Source organism: Sorex fumeus, unplaced genomic scaffold, assembly GCF_029834395.1.
Source record: "Sorex fumeus unplaced genomic scaffold, SorFum_2.1 ptg000024l, whole genome shotgun sequence".
NCBI lineage: Eukaryota > Metazoa > Chordata > Mammalia > Eulipotyphla > Soricidae > Sorex > Sorex fumeus.
The window spans coordinates 16,927,215-16,948,453 of NW_026606081.1; the positions used below are offsets into that span (position 1 = coordinate 16,927,215).

Sequence of the window (21,239 nt, forward strand, 5' to 3'; positions counted from 1 at the left end):
AGCCCTTAAATATTTATCATTTACTCTAAAATTGCATGGGAGTAATCGAACTTTTACGTTTTATTATTTGTCTGTTCAGGGGCTACAGCCCACTCAGGGCTTATTCCTGGCAGGCTCGGGGGAACAAACAGGGCACCAAAGATTAAGGCTGGGTTGCCCGCGTATGGGTGAGCCCTTACCCACTGCACCCTCCCCCACATACAGGTCGGTGTGCAACCCTCGCCATCACAACAGCAGTGTCAAAGAAAGGAAATAAATGAAACCGCTTCTGCAGAGGCAGTTAATGGGTTGAGATGCTTGCCTGGTTTTGTCTTACACCTGCTGGATCCTTGCGTTTGGTCCCCCAGCATCACCAGGAGTGACCACAATAACTGAGTAAACTTTGAGCAGCAACACCCCAAAGCTCAAGTTTCGCGTTGCTTCGATGCTTATTCTGTGATGTGAGGATGCATGTAATGAAGTCCTTAAAGGTCAAAACGTGATGGTTAAAACTAGCTGCCCGATAAGGGGAGACGTGAAACAGTGAAAGGTAGATAGAGCTGACAGCGCCCTCAACTCTCCCGGAAGGAGGGAGCATCTGGGATCCGCTGGTCATGCAGTCCCGCCTGACCCGGGCCTTACTGGACCACAACACGAGAGATGTGTGCTAGCCACATAGGCTGGAAATCAAACTGAACCTCAGAACACAGAACCTGACTTCTGCCCTCCATACAGTGTAGTGCAAATCCTCACAGCCCAAGGTCTAATCCGACCGCGGGCCGCTTTGACTCCAGGAGATCAGATACATAACCTAGGGCTGCGCGCCGACTCAGTTGCTGGGCCTGAGACCTCAAACCCCAAGATCTGCTATACAGTTGCCGTGGGAAAGGCCGCAGGCTACTGTATCCACTTTCCATTCAATCCCAATGAAAAAGCTACAAAGTAAACAGGCTTACAACCCGGGACTGGGAGGTAAAAAACCCACAAACCTTAACTAAACTCTCCCCGGCCACAGGAAGCCCAGCCCTGCGTCTTTGTCTGGGACAGTGAGTGAGCACAGGGGGATGCAAAGGCCCGAACGACCCCCAAGTCTCACCACACTCTCAGGTCCAGCTTCCTTCAGGTGTGGTGGGACCTCCTGGCCGCGCCCGCAGGGTCAGACCCCAGACCCAGACCCCGGACCCAGACCCAGACCCCAAACTCCAAATCCAGACCCCAAACTCCAAATCCAGACCCCAGACCCCTGACCCCAGACCCCGGACCCAGACCCCAGACTCAGACCCAGACCCAGAGCCCAGAGCCCAGAGCCCAGATTCCGCACCCCAGAATCCTCTCCCCTGCATCCCGCGCGGCCGCGCCCACCTGCCCCGCACCTGCGCTTTCTCGGGGTGGGGGTGGGGGCTCTTTTGATGCACCTGCTCCGGCTGGACGCGGGTGCCGGGACCACCGTCCGGGCGACGTCCGTGTGAGACCCCCTAGCCCACCCCGCGTGCGGCTTGCAGGCCGGGGGTACGGGCGCACTCCGGGGGCATCCGGGGGTCGGGGGTCCTGACGCGCCCCGGGGGATTCGGGGATCGGGGGGTCCCAACGCGCCCCAGGGGGATCCGGGGTCCCGGCGCCCCGGGGGGGATCGGGGGTCGGGAGCCCCGGAGCCCCGGGGGGATCCGGGAATCGGGAGTCCCGACGCGCCCCGGGGGGATCCGGGGGTCGGGAGTCCCGGAGCCCCGGGGGGATCCGGGGATCGGGAGTCCCGACGCGCCCCGGGGGGATCCGGGGGGATCCGGGGGTCGGGAGTCCCAGAGCCCCGGTGGGATGCAGGGATCGGGAGTCCCGACGCGCCCCGGGGGGATCCGGAGTGGCGGGTGCCGGCGCACGCGCTGCCCCGGGCACCGACTCTACCGGACGCTCCTTACCGGTTGGCCGCGGCTCGCGCCACGCGTGGGCACGCGCCACGCGTGGGCAGCACCAAGGGGGCGGAGGGGCCGTGACAGCCCCGGACCGGAAGCGCCCTACGTCACTTCCGGCCGCCGCAGCCAAAGCTTTTCCGCGCCGCCGCCGGGCCGGGCCTGGTTCCGAGATCCCGAATCCCCGCGGGCGGACGGACGGACGGACGGCGGCGCGGAGGGGAGCAGCGGTGAGTGGCGGCGGGCACGCCCGGCGCGCGGCCCCCGGGACGGACGGACTGACAGACAGACGGACGCAGGTTCCGGGGCCGCGTTTCCCCGCGGGGCGGGGCGGGGCGGCGCGGGGTCGGGGTCAGGGGTCGCGGTCGGGGCGGGGTCTGGGGGTGCCGGCCGGACGGGGGCGGGGCAGGATGGGGGAGGGCACCTGGGGGGCGGGGGCTGGGGACCCCAGTCGGGGTCGGGTCGGGGTGGGCGTGAGGAGGTCGGGGTGGGGGCGCCGTCGGGCTGGATGCCGGCGTGTTCGGGGTCAGCGTGGGGAGCGGGGCTGGGGGCGGGGCCGCCGTCGGGGGCGGAGTCGGGTGGGGGGGCCATCCGGGGTCCGGAGCAGGGTCTCGGGCCTGGGACTGGGCGTTGGGAGCTGGGCGGGGCTAGCCCCAGAGGGGCTCTGGGGTCCCTGGGGTGCTGGGGTGGACCAGGCAGCCAGAGCGCAAGCCGCTGTTGACTCGGAGCTGCTGCTCTGACCTGCGGCTTCAGGGTTCCTCGGGGCGAAACAGCGCGGTTCGGACAGAAGACTGTGGCATGGGCAGCCGTGTGCACAGACATAACGTGTGCACGAACATACGTGTGCACAGACGCCCGTGTCCACAGACACTCGTGTGCGCAGACACCCGTGTCCACGCACACCTGTGCCCAGGTTCCCTGCGCCCACGCGCTTCCACGGCCACGCCGCGCCCAGCACCGCACAGCAGCCACCAGGAGGGGAGGCCTTAGGGAAGGGGCCTTTGTAGTGGCCCCGGTTGAAGTTGGAAAATGGGTAACAATAAGTAAGTCATTCTCTCGAGAGCTAGAAAAGGAGTAGAGGTGGCAGGACCAGTGAGCAGCTTAGCTGTAGGGAAGGCCTGGGAGGAAGGGGAAGGGAAAGGAAGAGCTAGAACTTTGGACCATTCTTTCGGTTGTCTAAAGTGGTAGGTCAAGAAGTTGGGCTTTATTTTGAAGGGAGGGAAAAACCCTTCCTTTTTAAGGGGATCTGAAAAAGAAAATTGATTCAGGAACAAAAATATGGTAACAGTATTGATGTCGTGGAGAATAAAGAAGATTATTGCTGTGGAGGCAAAAGGAAAGCAGAGTAAGAAGTGGGGAACTGGACAAGGAAGTGGGCTCATCACCAACTCCTGCCCCCTGCTCAGGTGGATGGAGCAGATGCAGGTCTGGGACCCCCCCCACCACCACACACACACACACACACACACAATTGGGTCACCCAAAACTCAGGACAAGGATCTCCGCCAGGAACTGTTCCTGATCTCAGCCTTAGACATAGCTAGCTGTGAGACGCCATTAGGGCAAGTGGGCCTGTGAGCACCAAGAAACCGAAAGTGTGGGACTTGGGCTGCAGGCACGTGGGGGTGGGGCAGGAGGCATCTGTCAAGAGAGGAAAGTTGGTAATATCACGTATAAAACTACCGAGAAAGGAATTGGTGGCACAACGAAAAGGATTCGTCCTACAGCCCCTGGACAGTGCGAAGAGCCACAGCGAGCAGAGTGAACAGGGCAGCCAGGGGCTGGGGGGGGGGGGGGGGTACTGAGTGTAGGCCTGAGGAGATGGTCTGCTGGAGGAGATGATGACACCCTTCTCCTGGCCAGCTCATCCCTGCTGTCTCCCAGGGCTCTGCCAAGTCGGTGCCGGCCTTTATGGAATCTTCAGGGCAGTAAGAAGACACTATTGGCCTAACTGTGGGGCCTGATGGTAACCAGGAAATACAGGATGTTTGGGGACTGTGGAGCATAAGACTGTTACAGGACCATGTGGAGGGAAGCTTGGTTTCGATGGACCGGTAAGACAGACTACAGGGACTTCCACAAAGTGTCAGGCAGCAGAGTGCTGTATTGTCTTGAAATGTGCCACATGGGGGCCAGGGAGAAGGTTCAGAGGGCGAGAGCACCTGCTTTGCATGCAGGAGCCCCCGAGTTAAGCCCTGGGCATCCCCAGGTGTGGCCCAAAACACAGAAAGGAAAGAAGCCCGCGGCAAGGCATATTCAGGGAGTCTGTACTTGGTGCCTGCTCCAGCTGCTGTCCAGATATCAGTGGCCACCATGTGGGCACCAAAGACTTCATGCAGCATCTTATGCTTTAACCTCTAGATGGTGAGAAGTGCCTGGTGGACTCAGTTGGGCAAGTGACAAGCTGCAGGACAGACCCAAGTGATGGTGCCTGGTCTCGGCGGTGATGAGGATGGGTAGGCGGGGGTTGTTGCTGCGAGGCGCTGGGGCCGCTTCCAGTGGGAGAGGAGGGAGAGAGGAAGGAGGCTACAGTGGCTGGAGGTCTGGGGGGTAGGAGGCAGCAGCCAGTAGCGTGCTGGGCTGGCCTGCGATGGGAGGAGTCATGGGCTGTACGGAGAAAGTTAGTCTCGATCATGGGCATTGGGTCGGGCTGCCTAGGGTAGTGATTATAACAGCCCATTATAGTCCACTTGAAGTACAGCTCCTGTGCACTGCCCCCGCCCGCCTCTGCCCCGGACTGCTTCAGCAGGTGTAGTGCCGAGATCCAGTTTGCGTTTCCCTCAGGCTGTATGCAGTGCCTATGTTCTGTGTTCTGCCGCAGAGACCGGCCCAAGGAAGAGGGGGTTGGGGGAGAAACAAGACGGGCCCAAGCCAGCCTTAGGGACTACTCTGGAGTCAGGGGAACCTTGTGAGAAGACTGAGAAAGTAGGAGGTGAAATAGTTTTCACTCGGTTCACCTAGTCTGGCCGTGCATTGGTGAGCGTCTTTTCCTGCAATCGTGGGACAAAGACCAAACTGTAGGATGCGGCCTCAGCAAGAGAAATGGAGAAAAGGAGTATGAAATACTGGACTTTCTGAGGGAATTCTGCTACAGCGTGAAGCAGACAGGATGAAAGGGACGTGACTCTTCTGATGCCAGAGCTGCTGTGGGGGGCTGGAGAGGGAGGGGCGTGGGGGCCAGGGATGCTTAAAGCAGGGTCCAGGAACGGGGTCGGTGCTCCTCATTCATGGGTGGGGAAGGGGAAGCCTAGTGCGAGTAGTGTATCAGGATGCTTCCTTCCTCTGATGGTTTCTCTGCATGTGAAGTGTCAAGTCACCCTGAACAAGCCATGGGAAGGAGAAGGGAGAAAAAAACGGGTGTCCTGGGGTGTTGTGGGCAGTGGGGGTGAGTGGATGAGAGGCCAGCTTGCCAGGTGCATGGCTGGTGAGCTCTGTGGGCCAGGAGGCTTCACTGGGCAGGGAGGAGCCCCGACAGATGGAACTCTGGTGCTGTGGGCAGCCTCTCCCCGAGCTCCAGAGGAAGCCCTGAAAGGCTGCCCTGGGTGCGCAAGCCGGGCAGGAAGTGAGTGACAGGTAGCGACTAGATCAGAGAGGAGAGAGAGAAGGAAAAGACCATAGCTTGGTAGGGACATTTTGTCACCTGCCTGCATTTGCCATTGACAGTTCCCAATACAAGGAAAGAAATAACTCATTCCCACAATACCACCACCTCCACTTTCTACAGCACTGGTGTTTCAGCGGTTTGTGTTGAGGCCACACCATGGTAGTATCAGGGGTCAGACCCGGTGTGCCCACCTACTTTCTTACCCACCTACTTTCCCTGCAGCCCACCATTGGCATTTTTTAAATGGCGATTATCAATTTTGTGACACCCTTACTTTAAAAGCAACTTTAAAATTAAGCTTACACTTAGAATATTACATTTTTTTCACATCAATGTAATACGATAATATTCCTGTAGATTATTAGGGTCAAGTATTCTAGGATGTCCAAGAAAAAGTAACGTCACATCGTGTATCAATTGGTCCTTTTTTTTTTTCCTTTTTGGGTCATACCCAGCGATGCACAGGGGTTCCTCCTGGCTCTGCACTCAGGAATCACCCCTGACAGTGCTCAGGATGCTGGGAATTGATTCAAGGTTGGTTGCGTGCAGGGCAAATGCCCTACCCGCTGTGCTGTCACTCCAGCCCACAATAGGTCCTTCTTAAGTGAAAAGTTAAAAAGACATTTTGTTATTTTCTCCCTGCATCCCCCTGGCGCCCACCAGGCTGGAGGGTGCTTGACCAGCACCCTGCCCACTGTCCTGCCACTCCCGAGTGCAGAGCCAGGAGTAGCCCCTGAGCATCACTGGGTGTGACCCAAAAAGGCAAAAAAAAAAAAAAAAACCCAACAACAACAACAACAAAACCCCATGGAAGCGAGCTTGTTTCACAGTAGCGATGCCAAGTGATGATTTCTGTAGTCTCACGGGACTTTTCTGTTAAGCCCTTTGTTCAGTGCTTTATAAAGCGCATTGTTCTGGATACATAAGTAAGGGCTGTGATCTCTACCCAGGGATGTCTTCTCCCAGTTGTCCATGGTCCGCAGCACCACAAGTGATTCTGCAAGTGCCCCCCTGACCCTGCAAACATCAGACACAGGGCACTTTTGAGCACCCAGACTTTGCTCATGTCACTTCTCGTACCTTCTGGAACACTTTAAGAAATAAAGCCTATGAGTGTGTGTGCACACGTGTGCATGCATGTGTATGTGTGTGTGTGTGCGTGTGTGTGTGTGTGTGTGTGAGCACACGCACATGTGTTTCTGTCAGTTGGAGAGGGATTAGAGTAGACAGAGACGGAACAAAATCCATTTTCAGGCTACGCTGTCATATGCCAGGATTCAACCTACAGCAGATTTTAATGGCTTTATAATCCTCTGCAAATGAGAGATTATGGAGGGATTGCTGACAGACCCTTAACTCCAGCGCGCAAATGTGTTGCATTATAATAATATTAACCTGGAAGAGAGAAAGCAATTTCAAGCCACGGCACATTCATCAAAGGATCGAACACAAAGTATACATTTTTATTTTAATAATTCCTTGCCTAGGGAAGCATTTGAAAAGGTGACAGCCAGAAGTAGGACCACACTAGACTAGCTGAAAACAAAACTTTTTGCTGTCTTGGAATTTCCTGAGCCTTTGATGTGTTATAGCTTCACTGTGTTTTAAGCTCCTTCTGACGCTTGGCATTATCACAGGCCCTACGGGAGAGTTTATATTTGCATGTGCGCACGCACGCACACAGCACGCACCAGGCACCATCCGACAGGCCTTGCTTTTTAAAAATAGATAAATGCATGTGATACCACCTCCTAAATGTGACCCATTAAGATTATCACAGGTGTGTTTCTGAGACACGCAGACAGATGGCAGAGAGAGGGATGAAGTCAAAGCTGCACCAACTCTATACCCTACAACTTAGCCTTTCCGGGACATCCCCACCACCACCAGTACACACACACACATGCATGCATATATGCTTGCACACTCATGCATGTATTCTGTGTGTACATGTGTGATGGAAATGAAGTTAGAGATATTGGGATAGCCATACAGTAATTTTGATCTGAGCACATCAAGAAGGCATGCACTGAACTTAGTAATATTTTAAAATCAAATTAGGAAGAGGTTCTGTGTCAGGGAGTTTTTCTGGACATTCTTTTTTTATTTTTTTTATTTTTTTTTATTTAATCATTTTTTTATTAGTGAAACACCATGAGGTACATTTATAGACTTATAAATTTTTGTGCTTGGGTTTCAGTTATACAATGATCAAGTACCCATCCCTCCACCAGTGCCCATCCTCCCCCACCACGGGTCCTAGCATCCCTCCCACCCCCCATCCCCCCATCCCCCCCGTCCGACCCTGCCGCTGTGGCAGGGCATTCCCCCTTATTCTCTCTCTCTTCTTTTGGGTACTGTGTTTTGCCAGAGAGGCATTGAGTGGCAATCATGTTTGGTCTATAGACTACTTTTAGCATGTCTCTCCCACCCTGGGAGGGTCTTCACAACACCCTTTATTTGGTGTTCTCTTCTTTATCTGAGCTTCCTTTTCACCTAGCACATGTGGCTGGCCTTCAAGTCATGGAGCAAAATTCCTGGTACTGATCTGAGCCATTCCTGGGTGTTAGTCTCCCGCTTTGTTGCTTTATGTTCCCCAGATGAATGCAATCTTTCTGTGTCTATCCCGCTCTTTCTGACTCATTTCGCTTAACATGATACTTTCCATGTAGTACCACTTGTATGTAAATTTCATAACTTCATCTTTTCTAACAGCTACATAGTACTCCATTGTGTAAATGTACCAAAGTTTCTTTAACCAGTCATCTGTTCTCGGACACTCAGGTTTTTTCCAGATTCTGGCTATTGTAAAGAGTGCTGCAATGAACAAACAATTGCAGATGTCACTTCGACTATACCTTTTTGCCTCTCTGGGATATATTCCCAGGAGTGCTATAGCTGGGTCAAATGGGAGATCGAATTCTAATTTTTTGAGAATCGTCCATACTGTTTTCCAAAAGGGTTGGACCAGCCTGCATTCCCACCAGCAGTGAAGGAGGGTCCCTTTCTCACCACAGCCGCGCCAGCACCTGTTGCTTTTGTTCTTGTGGATGTGGGCCAGTCTCTGTGGTGTGAAACGATATCTCTTGTGGTTTTAATCTGCATCTCTCTGATGATTAGTGATGTAGAGCATTTTCTCACGTGCCTTTTTTGCCATTCGAATTTCTTCTTTGCGAAAGAGAAACAAACATTTTGGAAATAAATTTTAAGAATAAAAATATACTACACTTTCAGGCTCTGCCAAATGAATCTGTATGGGATGAATTACTACTCACTGATAACATTTTGTGTGTAATAAATATGATGAATTTATCCATATTGAAAATGTTCAGTCTTAAATAAATGGTTTTAAAAAACGAATTTGTCCAAGTTCATAAAGAACAAGAAGTGAGGGCGGGCCACTTCTGACGCCTACACTCCCACCCTCCATGAAACATGTCCCCTCAGCAGGGCTCACTGGAACGTGTCAGCCAGTTTTCTGCCCAGTCGCCATTCTCGAGGCCCAAACACTTTATAGCAGGCAGGAACATGGGGGACCGAGAGTCCCTGGACGCTCGGTGTGAGCAGTCGGCTGGCAGCAGAGACAGCATCACGTATGTTACCCTAAGCCAGTCCCCATCAACCTGGCAGAGCCTGGCAATGGCAATTTCACGCTCCATCCCCCGGGGCAGGTTGCTGTTCAGCAGCCAATGGCCCCCTCTCTGACATGCCCCTGGGTCTCTCCACCAGGGGAAACTGGTGCACACACCTTGTTAGGCAAGCCTGATTATTCAGCACGATTTACATCTCTTTGCCCACAAGGGACAACGGGATGCGCCGCGTGTAATTAGATACAAGATCCCTGCAGCCTGCACTGATTTGGGCACTACCCTTCCTCTGCAAACTAGAATATAGGTAAAAGGAAGCAGCGGGTTTGAAGTCTGAGGATTCCAGGTCTCTGAGAAGCCCTCTGAGGACTGGAGAGATAGGGTGAGGTGCTTGCTCTGCATGTGGTCCAGGGGGGTGTTGAGCACCACAAAGGGGTCCCTGAGCACCACTAGTAATGATTCCTGAGTGCAGGGCCAGGAGGAGTGAATCAGATCAATGCAAAGTTTGTATTTGGGGTTTAAAAATTTTTTTTTTACTATGTAAATGAAAGTTTTATTGACCTTTATTCACCTTTTTCAGTGCTTTGTAAACACAGGTAAGTATTGAGGAGAAAATAATGGAACTGTGTCTCCATCTATCTCAAGCAGCTGAGACTGGCTGAAGTGAAATAGCACAAAAAGTGAACACTGACAGAACATGGAACTAGGTTCCTTGAGAAATTTAGGACTATTTTGGAAACTTTTCTAAATATATCAAAATTAAAAGTTTAGAGAATGTAACAAAAAAGGGACTTAGGCATGTTGTTATGGAACAGAACTAATCTTTGGGTGCACATCCCTTGAATATCCCTTGATTATTATTGCAGCTGTTGAAAGCTATCCCTTAAACACAACTCTCTCAAATTTAGCTGAACCGAGGAAACACAAAGGCATGATAATCCCTGACAACTGAAAAATACCATTTGCAGAGACTTGTCTCACTAACTCAAACAGACAAAATAATGCATAGCTAAAATAAATAGTAATTTAAAATGCTATCTCGTTACCTTTTAGCAGGTATCGAAAACAAAAATACTAAGGAAATGTTGCCATAGAATCCTTCAAGCTAGTGTGGAAAAATGACACAAACACACACACACACACACACACACACACAGTTTTTTCTCACTGCTTAACATATAGTCTACATATGAGTGGCTCAAACAACAACTATTTTTGACACTGTGACCATGTCAGTATTTCAGATGTGGTTTTTTAATTTTTCTTTTTTTTAATGCAAAGTAACCCCCCCCCCCCCCCCCCGTGGTCCTATTACTAAGGTTAAGCTAAGACAGCAAAAAAAGTGGCATGCTTTTTTTCTTGGTACAAATGCCCTTTTTGTTCACTTCTGTCAGAATCATACCATGGAGGTGAAAGCTCAAACGCCAAGTGCAGTCCAGTCTCCTCAGTCCCAAGGTTGAACACTGCCTCTTCGGGTTCCTACAATATTTCTTCTTTCTAAAAATACATATGCCACATTCAAGTCACTGTGCTTCCTGCTGGAGGATTTAAATAATTCAAGTGATGGAATCCAGCAGTGCTCCTACTTTAGACAGTGCCCTTCAACCCTTCTACACTCGCCAACTGGCATCTGTCCTGTGAGTCAGCCCAAGGGTCTACAGGCCTGTCCAGGAACCCAACTGGGCCCACAGCGGCTTCCAGTCTCACCACACCCGTGGGCTACTCTGGAGAACCCTGATTTAAGACGCTTTTGAATTTCCTGACCTTAATCAATGTTCCCGGCAGGGTTCTGAGTACTCTGCAAACATCATCTCCCTAAAGCCCTGCAACCACCCTGAAGTCATGAGCAGGTGCAGAAAGCGAGAGGCAGAGGAGACCCGCAGCCTGTCTTGAGAGTGCCCGAGAAGGACCGAGCTGGGCTTCCTGACTCTAAGCTAGACGGGACATGTTTCCTGGATAGCCCAGTGGAGGAAATGGCCCCATTCGGAGCACTGTGTGCATTAGAGAGCCACAGGCATCCCAAGGCAGAAAGGCCTCTGGACCGTCTGAGCTCAGCGCGAGAGCCCGACTGGAGAAAAACACTCCACACCAGCACTGAGGCAGCAGCATCAGACACTGGAGCTTCCAAGGGAGACAAACAACTTCTGGCACACAGAAGGGCCCCAGGCCCACTGACGGGAATGAACGTTAGAAACTAAACACGCGCATCAGCCAGGAAGGCAAAATAGATGCAAAATATGAGGATTCGAGCTTCCCTCTGGTGTGAGATGCATGTACTGTTGGTCAGTTCAGTGTCCTAGCCCTAAAAAAGTAACCAGGCATAAAAATGTGTCAATACATTTTTGTTTTAACATTATCCAGCAGGCTATTAATGAACGGCAACCTAGAAAACTCCATCACATTTCAAAAAAGCTACTAATGTTCATTTTTTTCACTGCAAACAGATTCGATTTTATCTGTTACATACTCACGAAGAGGACTGATCCAAACTCAGTTTTAGGATGGGCAGGGGAAGTAGGGAAGGGAGAACAGGGGAGTGAGGATGCAGTTATCACCCTCTAAGACATACTCAGCACACTAGCTATGGGGTACTCAAAGATGAGCCAATACAACTCCCTCCTGCATGACACCCACACCCGACCAAGAGTCTTTACAGCTATAAGAAGCAGATTGCTCATTCTGTTAAGCAAACAGCTCTCAGGAAGGCGCTAACATGGGGAAATGCTAAAATAGGAGATACTCAGTTTAGTGTCAGAGAAAATAGAGAGGACAGTGATGGAGAGGAGCTGAAGAGGTAATACAACAGGTAGGGCACTTGCCTGGCACCTGCCTTGTCCAGCTTTTGTCCCTGGCACAGTCCCTGGCTCAGCACAGGCACCTGCACCCTGCATGATCATCCCTGGATGCAAAGACAGGAGGAGCCCAGGTTGCAGGGAGGGAGGAGGGGAGGAGCAGCTCCATGACTGCTCTGCGGGCCTGATTTCCCCGGGGCCAGGGATCCAGGTCAGGTCCCTTGTAGCCAGCCTGGGCCCTCCCCCCACCCCTAGCCTCGTCCCTGTGCCCATGCCCTTGTGCCCATGCCCTGCCTCTGAGACCCCTCCAGCTTCAGATTCGGATCCATCTTCTAGGAGACTAAATCAAAATGGACTTTTAAACAGTTTTTTTCCTTCTGTAAAATACACACCAGAGATGGTGTATATAAACAAAATCTGCTTTTATAATCATAAGTTACATATCCTGATTATCAATAGTAGAAAATAAAAAAAAACCCTAACCAGTCATGCAACCAAATGCATGAAAAAACGATCAAATTCACACAGCAAAGATAGTAACTTATCAAGAAAAAAAAAAAAGAATTTGTGAAGGCACAATGGCCAAACAGGACCTAATTTAAGGATCAGGAAGGAGCAACTCAAAATAAAAATCTGGTAAAACAGGAGACAGAGCTGACGGGGCTGTCAGGAATAGAAACTGCACCTTGCAAGCATGGACCCACGCACTGTGGGCCAGGGCACGCGATTCACCTGCACAGCAGAGCCACGAGGGAGGGTTGCTCCCCTCAGCAGAAGACACGGACACCTGTCAGAGCCCAGGCTGAGGATGGTTTCTGGAGAGTGTCTGTCCTTCCGGCATGAGCGGACAGCTGACAGCATCAGGTGGATTTCTAAAATAATTGGCTAGGTTGGGAGTCAGCTCCAGCCATGAGAGTAAATTTTACTTAACGAACTAAAGGAGGCATTTACAAGACCACGGCAGCCTCACAGTGTCAGAAGCCTTGCGTACAAGAAAACAATTCTATTTTTCTGGTAAAAATCAAAGCTATTTCCCCTTATTATAAAGTTCGTAAAAAATTAAACAGTAGGCCCATCATAGCTAAGATCCTAATTACGGGAAAATTTCATACAACAGAATGGTAAGACCTATCTTTTAAAACCATAATAACCCTTACTATATAAAAATGTAAATTTAAGAATCTAAAAACTATTGTACTCCTTTCTATCAAAACACAAGGTGTTTTTTTTTAATTTGTGAAAAAATATGTTTTTAGCTTTAGGGAAAAAGGAGAATTCTTTTAGGAAAAAGAAATCTCTATCTCCCTCACCCCTGTCCCCTGCCATGACTCCACTTCCCTCACCCCTGTCCCCTGCTGGGACTCTGTCTCCCTCACCCCTGTACCCTGTCTGACTCCACCCTCACTATCTCAGCTCCAGGCTTCCTTTGCTTTCTCGCTGTCTCTGAGCTTTTTATCCCTCCACAGTCTCAGCAATTTTGCCAGAACACGAACAAACCATTTGCAAAAGAGAGTATGCTGGCAATCCACACACACGTGAGAAATAGACTCAGTGTCCCGATAATACAGGGATGAGCCATGGAAAACCAGTCACTATTACTCACCAATTAAATTGGCAATAAATCAGTTTTTTTTTCTATGACACTATTCTAACGTATACAGGCGTTACAAAGAGCCAAAAGGTGTCTGTGGATACTCGTCCACGGACAAGCTGAGCCATAAATCTCTTTACGCGTCTGGCTCATTAACCCACCTTCTGAGTATGATCCCTTAAAGCAGTAATTAGAATAATGGGCTGGAGGGATAGCACAGCAGTAGGGGGTTTGCCTTGCGAGCAGCCAGTCCGGCCGAGCCAGGTTCGATTCCTCCGCCCCTCTCAGAGAGCCCGGCAAGCTACCCGTGACGTATTCAATATGCCAAACACAGTAACAAATCTCAAAATGGAGATGTTACTGGGCCCGCTTGAGCAAATCGATGAACAACGGGAGAACAGTGACAGTGACAGAGACAATTAGAATAATACAGGAGAAAAGGCGTGTGTGGGCACAGTCATGGCAGAGTCAGTTATAACAGCAACCTCCATGCAGCCTCCACGTTAGATAAAACTGGCTCAATAAATCACTGCACATGATTCAACGAGAACAGGAGAGAGGGAGGTTCTCCAAAAGCCTGGAGCTCTTTCCGTGAGTACCAGAGGCACCAGGGATATTTACAACAGTAAGTCATTTGAGGGGCAGCATAAATAAAACAGAATGAAATAAGAAAAGCCAGCTGAGCCTCAGGCTCAGGCCAGGTGCATGTTCGCAGGGTCTGGCGTCTGTGCAGGGGCAGAGCTGACGTCTGTGCCCTGCTCCTGGTAGAAGCCTGGGCGGCAGGGGGACAGAATGCCCTTCCACCTGCTCCTGGGTGGCCCATGCAGACCCTCCTCGGCTCCCGCTGGGACCCCAAGCAGAGAGAGGAGCACGGCCTCCCAGCAAGTCTCCGGGATGCCACCAACCAGCTTCCCAACTACGGCTCTTCCACTAACACCCGATGCTGACTAGCCTGGGGAAACACTGATTCCCAAAAGCAAGCAGCAGATAAAGTGACCAAAACAGTCTCTCTCCAATATACAAGGAAACCAAGATGCTGGTGGAATGGAGGTAAGGTTCCTCTCTGCATCTCTCCTCAGGAACTCTGGCTTACGGGGGCCAACACACCGCGCTTACCAAGCTCCTGCATTCCTTACTTGGGTTGTCTCAAGTCCTGGAGGACTCGGGGTGCCCTGAGAGAAGGCCCGGTCTCCTGGTCACCGGCCCTGGGCAGTCAGTCCTGCACAGCTCTGCAAAGGGGCTTGGGACACTGAGAGCTTGGGCCCACAAGCTGGACACCGGCTGCTCCTCTCTTGGCAACGCAAAAGCAAAACTAAACAAAACAAGTCAACAAAAAACCTCTGATAAAACACAATAGTTACATTCTTAGTGATTTATTAGAAACACGCATCAGTGTTCTCTTTGAGAGAACATGGGTCAAATAAGTATTTACAAATCCTTTAAAATGAGAGACTTCCAAGTGTTGGCAGTACCCCATAATTTGAGTTAGTGTTTTTTTTTTTTTTTTTTTACTATTTAGCAGGTCCTAGAAACCATTTTAAGATGAATAAAAGAAGGACTGAGTGTGTGGTTCAGTGATAAAGTACAATCCTTACATACACATAAAGCTCAATCCCCACCATGCTTCAAAAATAAATGAGAAAGGGGACAAGCAGAATGGAAAATGGCACACAACAGCAGAGTATGCAGGTGAGAATCGCCACCTCAGGGACTAGAGTAACAACACAGCAGGTAAGGCCTTGCATGCAGCCAACCCTGGTTTGATTCTTGGCACCCCATATGGTCCCCTGAGCACTGCCAGGAGTGATCCCCTGGGCGCAGACCCAAGAGTATGACCGAGCACTACCAGGAATGGCCCCAAACCTAAATCCAAACCCAAACCCAAACCCAACAAACAGAAGTTTGATCTATGTTCTGGGCTGGAGAGATAGGACAGTGGGCAAGGCAAGAGCCTACCAGGGTCTAGTCTCCAGCACCCCTTACTCCCCGACTAATCAGACTCCCCGAGTAATCCCAGAGGGAAGAGTCAGGATTAGCCCCTGAGAATGATCGGGTGTGGCCCTGAAACAATAAATAAACAAATAAGATTTGTAAGATACACCCTTGTTTCAACTAGGAGGACATAAGTGATGGCCAGTGTACATGAATGGGCACGTGAAGGACAAAGCACCCCTCGAGGGAAGCGGGGCCTAAACATTTTGCGAGGGAGCTTGCTAGCTCACCCTTGCCTAAGATCTGAAAAGATCACAAAACATCTGTTTTCTCTCCGGAAATAATTTAAAGCAAAATGTCTGGTTTTATTGCCTGGCAAAGTAAATTATTATTAGCAGAACCAATGAAATAACCCATATGTGGATTTTTCTTCTCAAGAAATTCCTAAGAATAAGGCCTGACCCCCACTGCACAGATCCAGGGCTTTACAAGCAGTAATAGTGAAGGGCAAATGAGGTCCATGATTGGTCCCTAATCACCCCACATCTTTCTTTGAAACTACTATAGCCACTCACAGATGAACAGACTGTTCACAGTTCAATTGAAATTATCAGTTAGGAAGATGTACCATAGTATAAATTAATTGTGCAAGATCACATTTAGCACATCTGAGTTAGAAGCATAACAGTGATATAAAAAAATTTAAATATATTATGATTCTACTTTTTAATACCAATAGCATTTTATTTCTCTATAAAACTTGTTCTGCATTTTCAATTGCTCACCAATACACATCTAAGTGAAAACGCGCCTGGGGGAGTGAGAGTCCTGCACGTTACACTTTGATGTGATTTTCTATTCTGTTCTTTTTATATTTCCAGCATTTTTAATCACTTCTAGGAAAAAAAATGATTGTGTTTTTCTGGAGGGGGGCACATGTGGGCTGGGGCAGGGGCTCCTCCCAGCAAAGCTCAGGCGCCCTGGGCCACACCCACGGACACTCTTCCAAGTGTCCCGCCACACCCACGGACACTCTTCCAAGTGTCCCGCGGGGCCACAGAGCTGGGGACTCCAAAGCGACACCCAGTGACGAGGTCCAGCATGGGGACGCCCGTGTGTGGGGTGCTGGGACGGAACCAGGTCAATGCGGCCCCCAGACCACACATATGCCCTGCTCAGCTGCCGTGGCCCCCAGGCCCCAGGGAAGCAGGGGCCCAACCACCTGCAGGGCCAATAATGTGTCTGAGCAGACTCTACAGGTCACTTCCTGCAAATGATGGAGGCAAAGCTAGGTGGGGAGAGGAATCAAACTATTACGGAATCTATTTGTGACTAAAGAATTAAAGCAGCATAAAAACCCTGGGAAAGTCTGAGATGGGGAAAAATGTGGTCAGAAAACGCAAAAGGAGCTGAGGTTTGATCCTTCCACACGATGCACACTCGGGACATTCCAGACAGCTAACAGCCCATGGGCGAGGTCTGTGGCTGCCCCTTGGGTGCTGCATGACCTGATCGATGCTTGACCGAGGAGGACACGAGCGTCCCCTGACCCTCCCGCTCGTACACACAGAGGGGTGCATGGTGACACGCTGCCCCGCGGGTCCAGCTCCAGAGACTGTGCTTAATTCTGAATTAACCTGACGCAAATCCTGCTTCCAAGTTTTTCAAGCTACGGGGGTCTTGGGTCAATCACCTGATTTCTCTTCGCCTCAGGTTCTTTGCCCGTAGATGAGGAGTGCTGCAAACCTACAAAGCACTGGGCTGTCACCAGGGGAGATTTACTGTTAAGACGGCATTCTGCACACAGATTCTAGAAAGACAGGGAGGCCGAGAGCTTGGCCAGCAGAGAAGCGGGTGTGTTAAATGACGTTGACCCAGATTCAATCCCCGGCACTGCACAGGGTTCCCTGAGCTCAGAGCCAGGAACAAGCCCAGAGCACGGCTGGGCCTTCTTCCCGTTCCACACTTCCAACCCCAAGAGAGACATGTCGGTTGAGAAGAAAAATGGTCAACGCTGAAGTTCTTTGCTGCGGTTGCTTAGGGCCAGGGCAGGTGACTTCCAGGAGCATGTGGAGCTGGAGACCCAGCAAAGAGCATGTCCCCAGCCTGCCACATGGAAATTTCTCACCAGAACCATTTTCTGTCTTCTTTATTCCTTCTGGCTTCATTCGCTGTCACAGAGCGCTTCATAAGCACAAACCTTCGGGAGGATCTCAGCCTTCTCTGTCCTCAACTGCCTGAGCTCTGAGCGAGGTCATCAGGCACGGCCCCTGCATGAAGGAAACACGTCCAGGCCAGAGACAGGACGAGTTGCATGTGCACCTGTCCTTCCCATGCGCATGTACAGCAGAGCAGGGGTATGCACTCGCCATCTTCCCAATGGCCCAATGGACAGTTTTCATGAAGGATGTTGTGTTTAGGATGAACTTAGTCTGCTCAGATTGAAGACAGCAGACTGGGTGACCTTTCAAGACCTCAAACATGAAGGAAACAGTAAAACAGAAACCATAATAGATATCACCCTCAAGAACAACTACAACAAAATGTCCAGACAAATTCAAATACCTTCTCTGAAATCAAAGCACAAGGCACAAGGATTGATTTTTAAAAGCTTTTTTGGGTTTCTAAGCAGGAAAGGTGCCATCACTGTCGCAGGCGCTGGAGTTGGGACACGTCCGTCCCACCCAGCTCCGGGCACACCCGATGCCTCAAGACCCCACCGGTGCCTATCACGTTCCTGCAGGGGGGGGATCCAGCTTATTAGCCCAGCCAGAAACCCAACTGAATTCTGGTGAAGCACCCACTCAGGGATCATTTCTATTTGTCTCTGTGGCCATCACTCTTAAATCCGAAGTGTTAATCGACTTAGGATAAGCAGCGAACTCTAAGGACAGTGTGGTCTGGGCTAAGGTACCGCCGAGAAGAGCCTAAGAGAGGGGTGGGGGGATCAGTGAGGCGGAACATCGGCTTCCAGTGTCTCAGGCTGATGGCCACAACCCATAGCCACTGCCTCCACCTGCCACTCACCAGGCCTGCGGTGAGGTGCCCACGTGTGACAGGCCCTTCTGCATCATTCATTAGGGGACAGGAATTATTCAGGGAGGACAGACGCTTTTCCCTTTGGGATGACACCTGAAATGTGGCCTCAGGGGCTGACGGCAAAGACACTTCAGTATGACAAGAAAGCCGGAGACTGCAGCGACTGACTCGAGCCAGGGACTCTCTCCCTCGGGGACTCTCTCTCAGGGACGCTCCCTGGGGGACAGCAGGGCAGGGAGACACAGCAAAGACCGCCCTCTCCAGCAGGAGTAAATGAGCATCTCTCGAAATAGAACTCTCGACTTCTAGAAATAGAATTTTTGAGTTCCCCCTTATTTAACTGAGGGTGTCTGGACCACAGACACACAAGAAAAGTGACCCAGACTGAAAGTACATGAGCAGCAAGCAAATCCTGCCCGAGTGACAGAGGACAGCTCACCTGCTCTGCCCAAGTGACGGGGCCGGCTTCCCTGCTTTGTCGGAGTGACAGGGCCTGGCTCCCCTGTTCTGCCCGAGTGACAGGGCCCGGCTCCCCTGCTTTAGCTGCGCTTTCTCCAGAGCCCTGAAGCCACCGGCTGGCAGGCAGCAGTGTGGCACACTCGCAGAGGCCGGGAGACTGTCCTGGAGGAGACCAGAGGGTGTCAGAGAAACCTGGGGACGCCGGCAGCATCTGGAGGCTGACAGCTGAGTGAAGTGACGCTCCCAGGGGAAGACACCAACCCCAGCGCCATCCCGACAGCTTCCTCCCAACACGTTTGAACAGATAAGCAATGGGCTGCGGTACCCACTCTCTACCCTGGCACTGCTGATGTCCACAGGATGGAAAATTGATTGAGACATCTTCAGTGACACAGGTGTTCCTTCTGGAAGTTCCTTTATTAAGAGAACAAGGTGAAAATCCAAAGGAAGAACTAATGTTGCTACTGATGAACCAGAATTCTTCCTCAGGAAGAGTACTGAAACTATAAAAGATATTTCGAAATCAAAAGAAAACAGCAATCACCCTCTCCCAGAATAGCAAAAAAGAGACTCTGGTGTGAAGGACCCTGAGGGACCCTGAGGCGACCTGCAAACCCAGCCCCAGGGAGCTGCCTCAGCTGACCCTCCTGCCCTCCAGCCCTCATCTAATCCACCTAGTTCAATAGTTTCCCTTTCCCTGAAATAAAGTTACATTCTTCTTCAATCCATCCAAACTGGCTGTTTCAGGGCCAGAGCCCAGCCCAGGCCAAGGTCAGAGCCCGTCCGTTGCCACCTTTCATGGCCAACTGCCACCCCTGTTCCAACTCAGGGCCCCTTAACCACCCCAAAAAACCATGGTTCTAAATGCAATGCAATGGGCAAAACCTGACTGGCAGAGTCAAAATATCATAGAAGATGGGGAATTTTTAAAAATTAATGCTTTCAATTTGTTTTCTGGGGTCGGAGAGATAGTACAGCAGGTCAGGCACATGCCGTGCAGTCAACCCAAGTTCGCTTCCTGGCACCCCATATGGTCCCAAGCCCGGGGAGGCATCAGCCCTGAGTGCAGCAGAGCCAGGAGGAAGAACAACCATGTGTGGCCCAAAGAGCAAAAATGAAAGACATTTTAAAAATGTTTTTCTTTTTAAAAAAGGAAAGACTATTAAAAAAAAAAGAAAAGAAGAGGAGAGTGCAGGAGAGGGCAGGGCAGGGCAAGGCAGGGGAGGGGCGGCGGGGAGCATCAATACATTCATTCAAACCAATGAGAAATTGATAAGACACAGATATGAAGGAAAATGAGTGGAAATACCAAAGCCCGATGTAGAGTAACACAAGTGACACGAGTCATCTCCTTTCACCTATAAACTCACCCCCACCCCCACCCCTCTAAGTCTGAGGAACTAAAGACAGTGAGGGTGCAGTGAAGCAGAGAGGCGTCGAGAGCAGGCGGACCCTTTCCGGATACCGCATTAGCAGTGTGTGGAGAGCAACACACATTCACATTCTGAGACAATCATCTTGCTTCTGAGAAATCACTCAAAGACAAGAAGAAGTCATATTCAGGGTGTTTTTGTTGTAGTGTGATAGATAGTCAAAAACAAATTTATAACAACTGCAGATACCTAAACGAAATATAGTTAAGTCCGTGTGGTGAAACACTAATACTTTAGCAGAACCATCAAAATAAGAAGCTTTATTCAGGAGTGACTGTTGTGTCTCAGATGTTCGTAACTACTCCTCTAAAAGCGACTCGATGTGAAGCAGCTGAATCCCTAAATAGTGTGACATTAAATGACAAGCCTAATAAACGTACGAAGAAAAATGCTTAGAGAGCCAATGAAAGTACTGAGAAAGCCAGAATAAAGTTCTGTGAATTAGTTTATTACTTCCTAACCAAAGAAAACGTTGCCTTTAGACTGACGTGGTCCTCCATGCAAGCTATCTGAGAAAGGAGAGATAGGCGGGGCAAGGAGACTGTTTCGGTGAGAAATCAATCGCGTTTGCTGTTCTCAGCAAGATCTTTCATCTGGAGCAAGCTCTGTGATCAAGGGCTTCCGAAATGCCAGGGAGCTGGAAGGGCTCATTTCCCACCCTACCTCCAGGAAATTACACATGCACCCGACAACTGGGAATTACTTGGTAGAATACAACCAAACGGCATCAACGCAAAATGAATAAAGCAAGAAACAGCTGAAAATGTCAAAGTAATCAGATTGCCAGATTGCCAGATTGGTTTGGAGGCCAGACCCAGTGGGCTGGGGGCTATCCCCAGAATAGTGCTCAGGAGCCCCAAGGTGCCGGGATGGACGTGCTGGTGTCCAGGATACAGAGTTCACACTTCACCCCTGTGAT

At 50.7% G+C, this 21,239-nt stretch overlaps 1 protein-coding gene across 2 annotated transcripts in view; it reads right to left on the reverse strand.

Moving 5' to 3' along the window:
- LOC130023331 (glutathione S-transferase C-terminal domain-containing protein-like) overlaps positions 1-21,239 on the reverse strand; it is a 97,293-nt gene that overhangs the window by 70,829 nt on the left and 5,225 nt on the right. The window contains exon 1 of one of the 2 annotated variants that reach the window (XM_056113813.1): positions 1,893-1,968. The exons of the other annotated variant lie outside the window; for it this stretch is intronic. The gene's annotated coding sequence lies outside the window, so the exon portion shown is untranslated. Of the gene's footprint in view, positions 1-1,892; positions 1,969-21,239 lie in introns of those variants that run through there. 2 annotated transcript variants of the gene reach the window in all.